At 40.6% G+C, this 8,327-nt stretch overlaps 1 pseudogene; it reads right to left on the bottom strand.

Annotated features, from left to right (window-relative positions):
• Nucleotides 1-6,304: 6,304 nt before the first annotated feature.
• On the bottom strand, nt 6,305-8,052 carry LOC143651309 (serpin B4-like; annotated as a pseudogene).
• Between the last annotated feature and the right edge of the window lie 275 nt (nt 8,053-8,327).

Here is an 8,327-nt window from a genome sequence, read left to right as displayed (position 1 = left end):
AAATTCGTAAATGGATACCACAATGCTACCTGATTGTAGCACAATAAATGCACTGAATGAAGCTGAATATGGGTATGATTGAGGGAGTAGGGCTGGGGGAATGTACAAAACCAGAAGGAAAGATAGAGAATGAAGACTGAGATGATATGACTTAGGAATGTCTAGAATGAACAATGATGGTGATTAAATGTACAAATACAAAAATGTCTTTGCATGAGGGAGAATATATGAATGTCAACATTGCAAGGTGTTTGAAAATGGATAATATATATGAAAAAGTACAATCAATGCAAACTGAGGTCTATAGTTAACAGCAACAGTGTAATATACTTCCACTGAATATAACAAATACATTATGCTAAAACTAAATGCCGGGGGCATGAGGAAGGGGTATGGATTCTTTTTGAAATGAAAGGAAACATTTTCATATAGATTATGGTGGCAAAGGCATGTCATTTACTTAGGTTGGATTGTATGATGTGCAAATAAAACTTTAAAAATCAACAAAGAGAAACAAGTGCTAGAGAAAATGTGATGTGGAGAAAGAGCTGTATCTATTCACTGTTGGTAGAGAAACTGATAGATGCAGTCCCTTGGAGGGCAGTGTGGTGGTTCCACAGGAGTCTAGGGGGGTGGGGTTGCCATATGATCCTGAAACTGTTTTGCTCACTATATACCTGGAGGAACTGAGTGTGGGGACATGAGGGGACATTTGCACGCTGGTGTTTATGGTGGCAGTGTTCAAGATTCACAAAGGATGGAAGTGGCCTAAAAGTAGAATGACTTAGGTAAGGAACTGAGAACTGTGGTGTATACATACAATGGACACAAGAAGGAATGACAGTTGTGAGACATGCAACTAGGTGAATGAATATTATAGACTGTCTGTTGAATGAAGTATCAGAAAGAAAAATACAAATATTATCATGCCTCACTCATCAGGACTAACTATAATACATAAACTCGGTGAATTGAAGTCGAAGGCATGGGTTATCAGATTGGGGTCTATTGTAAAGTGATCTAGATTGTAAGCTTTTACAGCAGTCATATAAATTCAGGAGCTGTAATTGTTTTTCTAAATTCTGAGGCACTGAGCTGTTTGAATATAACCTGATGGGTCCCAGAAACTTCCAGTATTTATGTGACACCTGAGACAGAGTTAGAGCTCTGAAACTATGAAAGTCAGCATTATTCATTATAGGAACTGTTTAAAAAGCTGAAAAAGAGATCAGACTTTGACTAGAGACATGAATGAAACTGATGTGGATAGGACTAAGGTTAATCAGAATACAAGCTAAAGGATGATACGGTCCATATGTTAAACCTTCAACTTCTGTGTGAGACCAAAGGAAGAGATGTTTGTTTCATGCAAAACATATTTTGGGTAGCTCATTATCTAATTTAAATTGTATGTTTAGTTTACTTTAACACCATGATTACATGGAATCTTGAATATGGCATGAGATCTTGTTGATTTGTACTGATTAGTGTGATGCCCTGATACACCCAGAGTTATTTGGTCAGAGAGTGAAAAAAATATTTGCAAAGTCCCCTCAGAGGACTGGGAAGAAAGGAGGAAATATTCAACTTCCCCATTTGAGGAATTCCTTATATTCTTGCAAGCAGTGGAGACAATCAAATCAATATGCTGAGCCCTGGAGTTTGGGGTTCACCTCTATGAAACTTATTCTTGCAAAGAATAAGCTAAGCCTAATTATAATTATGCCTACATGTCACCCCCAGAGAACCTCACGCTGCCCTCCCCCCTACATGGGACATGACCCCAAGGGGTGTACATCTCCTTGGCAATGTGGGGCAGAACTCCTAGGATGAACTGGGACCTGGCATCATGGAATTGAGAAAGCCTTCTTGACCAAAAGAGAGAAGAGAGATGTGAGACAAAATAAAGTCTCAGTGGCTGAGAGATTTTAAACAGTCTAGAGGTTATCCTGGAGATTATTCTTATGCATTATGTAGATATCCCTTTTTAGTTTATGTGTATTTTAGTGGCTAGATTGAAGTACCTGAAACTGTTAAGCTCTGTTCCAGTAGCCTTGATTCCTAAAGACAATTATATAATGATACTGCTTTTGTAATGTGACTGTGTGATTGTGAAAACCTTGTGTCTGATGCTCCTTTTATACAGGGTATGGATAGATGAGGGAAAAAAATTGACAAAAATAAATAAATAATAGGGGGGATAAGGGGTAAAATAAATTGTGCAGATTGAAATACTAGTGGTCAATGAGAGGGAGGGGTAAGGGGTATGAGATGTATGAGTTTTTTCTTTTTATTTCTTTTTCTGGAGTGATACAAATGCTCTAAAAATGATTGCATACAACTATGTGAAGATAGTGTAAGCCATTAATTGAATGCCATGTATAAACTGTATGTGTATGAAAGAATCCCTGATATGGCACCACTCAGCAAGGTGATCAACTTGCTACCTGGTGGCAAGTTGATTACACTGGACCACTTCCATCATGGAAGGAGCAGTGATTTGCTCTAGCTGGAATAGACACATACTCTGAATATGGGATTGCCTTCCCTGAAAGCATTACTTCTGGCAAAACTGCCATCCAAGGACTTATGGAATGAATGCCTTATCCACCATCATGTTATCCCACACAGCATTGCTTCTGATCAAGGGACCCACTTCACAGCAAATGAAGTGTAGGAATGGGCACATGCTCATGGAATGCTCTGGTCTTACCATGCTCCCCATCATCCAGAGGCAGATGAGTTGATAGAACAGTAGAATGGCCTTTGGAAACTCAATTACGGTGCCAACTAGGTGGCAATACCTTGCAGGGCTGGGGCAATGTTCTCCAGGAGGCTGTGTACGCTCTTAAGCAGCGTCCTCTGTATGGTACTATTTCTCCTATAGCCAGGATCCATGGGTCCAGGAATTAAGGGGTGGAAATGAAGATGACACCATTCACTACACACCTAGTGATCTACTAGGGGTGAAAATTTTTGCTTCCTGTCCCTGAAATTTTAAGCTCTGTTGGGTGTATAGGCTTTAATTCCAAAAGGAGGAGTGCACCTACCAGGAGACACAACAATGATTTCATTGAACTGGAAATTAAGACTGCCATCTGGCCACTTTGGGCTTCTCATGCCTCTAAATCAACAGACAGAAAAGAGGATTACTGTTCTGTCTGGGGTGATTGATCCTGACTATCAGGGGGAAATAGGTCTGCAACTACACAATGGAGACAAAGAAGAATTTTCCTGGAATACAGGCAATTCCCTAGGGTGTCTCTTATACTCCCATGCCCTGTGATTAAAGTCAATGGAAAACTGGAATAACTCAATCTAGGTAGGACTACCAATGGCTCAGACCATTGCTGCAAGGATATTTTGTGACTGGTTGATAAACCAGAAGGCTAGTGCATGAAATCATCAGTCAGTTGATTGCATCTGTGGCTGATTACATCTGCAATATAGTAAGGCATGCCCCCTACCAATGAGATAATCCAATCAGTTAAAGACTTTCAAGGAAGAAAAGAGACTATTTCACTGCTTCTTCAGCCAGTGAGACTCTCCTGTGGAATTTGTACAGACCCTTCATTGGAGCAGCCAGCTTTGCAGACTCCTCTACAGATTTTGGACTCTTCCATCCCCATGGTTGCGTGAGACACCTTTAAAAATTTATATTTACAGATCTCTCCTTGTGGTTCTGTTTCTCTAGAGAATCGAGACTGACACAGAAGCCATTCCTGAAACTGCAGATTTGGACTAAGCTCCCTCCTTTGGGTCTGCACATTGTGAATATATTTTTATTTGAACATTTATCACATGTTATTTCTAGATATATGTCTTTCTTACTGATGGTGAAATCCTTAAGGGCAAACACCATACTTTTTCACCTTTGCATCCCTAGAGCTTGGCTTGTTGTAAATATCAACAAACATGTGTTAAGTAGATTTAGGCAGAACAAAGGTGAGATTGGGAAGCCAGGACCAGGATGTTATTTTCTGAAAGACCCTGTATCTCCTGGTTGAGGAAAAATCACTTCCCCCATGGGAGAGGCTTTCCTGAGTAATCCTAGAGTGGCGATGCATTTCACTGCCAGGTGGCACCCAACCAAAGTCCTTGACCACGGCAACTATGAACACAATCAGCAGGTCCAGACTGAGACCTCTGCCTGTGAGCTGCTGTGGTTCTTGGGACGCTGGGATCCTACTGGTAGAGAAAAGGGCCTTCCTGGGAGAGTGAACGGCTTGTGCAAAGGCAAGTGGCCCTAGAGTGACTGGGAGGGGACAAGCAGTTCTGGCTGTGTGGGGAAGAGGGTTCAGGATGAGGGGTGGGAAATGAAGCTGGAGAATTCATACTGATGCTATTAATAATAACTACAGTAAGGAGTTACTATTAGTGAGCACTGGGCCAAGGTGTTAAGGTTGATTTCATTTTATCTTCCCAACCATACTGCCGATTATTTGCGTTTTGCTTCTATATCCATTCTCTCCCCTTGCTCTGCTCAGCATCACAGGAAATTATGGTTACTAGGCAGGATTGGTCAAAGGAAGACACTGGTGGCAGGCTGGAAAACAGCAGAAGTTGGCATATTTCTCCCTTTCTCATTCTCCTCCAGTGAGGTTTTTCTATAGCAGTTGCATCTGCTCTGTGGCTATCCCTCCTGCCTGATAACTCCCATCCCTTGCTTGGTGGTCCAGATAATGTCAGATAGGCCCAGGTCTGGGTACCGTGCTCCAGAGATGGTAGTGACTTCATCTTATTGCAAACCTATGGGTTGGCTTATTGTCCCCTGTTTGACTTCTCAGCTCTTTCATCATCTGTTTAATCCACCTGCTGTATTAAATTCCCTCTGCTTAAAACATCAAAATGGTGTCTGCTTTCCTGACTGATACAACTTCTAGAGGAGACTAGGCACTATTCATAATCCATTTTAGAAGTGAGGAAACTGAGGCTTGGAAAGAGTGACTAGCTCCAGGTCTCATAGCTAGTGAGTGAGGCAGTGCAGGCCGTGCCAGCTGGGGAATGGCCTTGTATCCCCAGGAACTGGTTTGTTGCCATAGCAGGCGGACATCAGCAAAGACTTTACTTAGAAGTGTGACCTAATCAGAATTGTGTTTCTGAAAGGGCTCTTTGGCAATTCATCTTCCAGCTTCAAAGTGGTTGCTTATCTCAACAAAGTTACCTAGTTTCAGTATAGATCTGAATTGCAAAACTGCACTAAATGCTCATATTGCCTGTCTGTTCTTTTGTTCTCTTAATTGTGCACTATATTTTCCTGCAGATTTAGCTAAGAATCACTTTCCTAATCAAACCCAATCCAATTTATCACTGTGTGCCCAAACAAAGCCTTTTGTAAACAGACTATTGCAAATCCCTGTATATTCTTCTAATTTGTAAATAATTATTTCCTTGGGACAAAAGGGGTATATATGTATAAAACACACCTACAAGGTACAAATTATTCATGAGAATATAAGATTTACTCTACTTATCTATACAAATAAATGAAGCAAGTTCATGGTTTAATACATACTTAATGTCTTACACGTGTGTCTGAATTACCAGTAAGCTCAATCTAAAAAATTTAAACTGTATTTGCTTATCCAAATATATTTTCCTATGCAAAAATTTGTCTTTGATGTGCTTGGGTTCAGACACTTCAAAAATGTCTCTGGATTCTATAGTGTCTAAGTGTGGATATTCTTTGGTGATTAATTATGTAGAGAAAATCAAGTTACCGACTCATACAATGTATAGAATACCTTTTCAGTTCTAGCCTATTTTTTTTTTTTTTTACTTTTAGTAAGTCATGGTTTTATTGATATATTTATTTTATAGGAGGCAAAATTTAGAACCTAAGGGTCCTCAGATTTCACCCAATTTCAACAAAATTGGGGCACCTAGCTTGACAAGCAGTTCTTATTGGGTTTGGCTCATTTTAAACAGGTCACAAAGGATGATATTTCAAACTTAGGAAAGATACGGTGTTGAAATATCCTTCTCTCACCCTGAAGTCGAGTATTTTTGTCCTAAATGGGATTTTCACAGGAAAGCAGTATGTTTATTTTTGTGGTTGGCAGGAGAAAGATAAACTTGCTATTTCAACCATCAAATTCTTAGTGATGATATGAGATTGAAAAGAAAGATGACTTGAAGGGAAGCTGGTGTTTCCAGTAAACATTTTATCATTTCCATGATTTTTTTTGCCCAAGTGGTGCCAGGCTAATAGTTCCTAAGGGGAAGAGACTCTGCAATGAAGAGGATGTTTTTGGTCCCATTGTGCCTGATGAAGCATAGGAAAGGGCAATCACCGTGGACCTTCTCATAAATTGGTCATGACAGTGGAACAGCTTCTGTGCCCTCTTCTGTCACTCCATGGAGTCTTTCTGTAAGATTTTGAATGCCATGAGATCCTGGATCCCAGGATCCCAGTCATGCCTGAGAAGTCTGTGTTCTGTTGACTGAAGCCATTCCCCATCCCGTGGCTTCCAGCATGGTCTGGAAGTTGTAGCTCTCCTCCACTTTGAACCAAGGAAAGTACATATCCATGTTTCTCTTGTTCATATTTGTTGAGCTCATCCACTCTATTAGTTTCTCAGAAACTTTTCAAGTTTCTGCAGATCATCTGTTTCCTTTAGCAGCAGCACAAACATGCTTAGCTCTTTGCCTTTCTATGGTATTTCCAGTATCTTGGCCTCATCCTCTAGGAAGGTGTCCTAGTTTGCTAGCTGCCAGAATGCAATATACCAGAAACAGAATGGATTTTAAAAGGGGGGAACTTAATAAATTGCTGGCTTACAGTTCTAAGGCTGAGAAAATGTCCCAATTAAAACAAGTCTATAGAAACGTCCAATCAAAGGCATCCAGGGAAAGATACCTTGGTTCAAGAAGGCCAATGAAATTCAGGGTTTCTGTCTCAAGTGAAAGGGCACACGGCAAACACAGTCAGAATTTCTCTCTCATCTGGAAAGGCACATGATGAACACAGTCAGGGTTTCTCTCTCAGCTGGAAGGGCACATGGGGAACACAGCGTCATCTGCTAACTCTCTCTCCTGGCTTCCAGTTTCATGAAGCTCCCTGGCAGGCATTTTCCCTCTTCATCTCCAAAGGTCACTGGCTCATGGATTCTGCTTCATGGTGCTGCAGCATTCTCTGCTCTCTCTGAATCTCCCATTCTTCAAAATGTTTCCTCTTTTATAGGACTCCAGTAAATCGCTCAAGACCCACCGAAATGGGTGGAGACATGTCATCACCTAATCCAGTTTAACAGCCACTCTTGATTAAATCATATCTCCAGGGAGATGATCTGATTCAGTTTCAAACATACAGTATTAAATAAGGATTATTCTGCCTTTATGAAATGGGATTTAGATTAAAACTTGGCTTTTCTAGGGGACATACATCCTTTCAAACCAGCACAGAAGGCTAAGTTAAAGGACATGCTCTCTTTCATCTTCTGCACTGATTGGCTTGTATCCTTGTCCACCCAAAACTTTCCTTCTTTGGTATATTTATTAAATTTCTGGTCCCACTGCCCTTTGAATGAGACTACATCCACCAGAACCAGTTTGATGAGCTGCTAAGACAGTCTCTGGGGAACAGGTCCTTGATTTTTTCGTTTGTTTGATTTTCCAGCAGGAATTAATCTTGTTTGAACTTTCTTGTGCAGCATTTACAAAATTAGCAGATTCCAGACAAGCTATGTAAAATTTCCTAGTATTGTCCAAGTAATCGTAAAGAAGTTGGTATGTCTTTTCTCTGTAGAGTCCATTGGCAATGTTTAGTTCATAAGTATCAATGAGTTTGTTTAATTCAGTCAGAAGCTTTTGAAATTGGTGATGCACATTTCCTTTGCTCTTTTGTAGCTCTCTTGCATTCTCTGTGACTTCAGTTAAGTGAAGGACTTTCTCATTTTCTAATGCAGTGTTTTTTTCTGGCACCTAATAGGAGCATGGACAACCCTGATGTGATGTTCAGAGAGGAAAAGAAGATGTTGCCCTTTTTTGTTTTCTAAGCTCTTGGTGCAGATCCAATCCAAAGTGGGTGTTTGCATTGTTGAGTGAATTCATGGTGACATTGGGGTGATATAGAATTCTGCTGAGATTGGGAAATCCAACTCCAACCTCAATGTCAAAAGCACTTCTTGTATATCTTGACAAGTAAATCCCAAACTCATATGGAAGCTTAATCTCTCTTCACTCAAGAAAGGCCAATTGGTCTGTAACAACTCTGTCAGCTGGGAAGTCACATTGCTGACATCTGTGGGTCCCTTTTTCTTGAGTTCCATTGTTCTCAGCCTCTGTTTCTGTGGGGGCTCTTCACTTTGCTTCTGTGGGGCAGGCTT

This window comes from Tamandua tetradactyla, chromosome 12 (assembly GCF_023851605.1).
Source record: "Tamandua tetradactyla isolate mTamTet1 chromosome 12, mTamTet1.pri, whole genome shotgun sequence".
NCBI lineage: Eukaryota > Metazoa > Chordata > Mammalia > Pilosa > Myrmecophagidae > Tamandua > Tamandua tetradactyla.
Note: the sequence above shows the minus strand (reverse complement) of the source record. Positions and strands in the feature narration are given on the sequence as shown.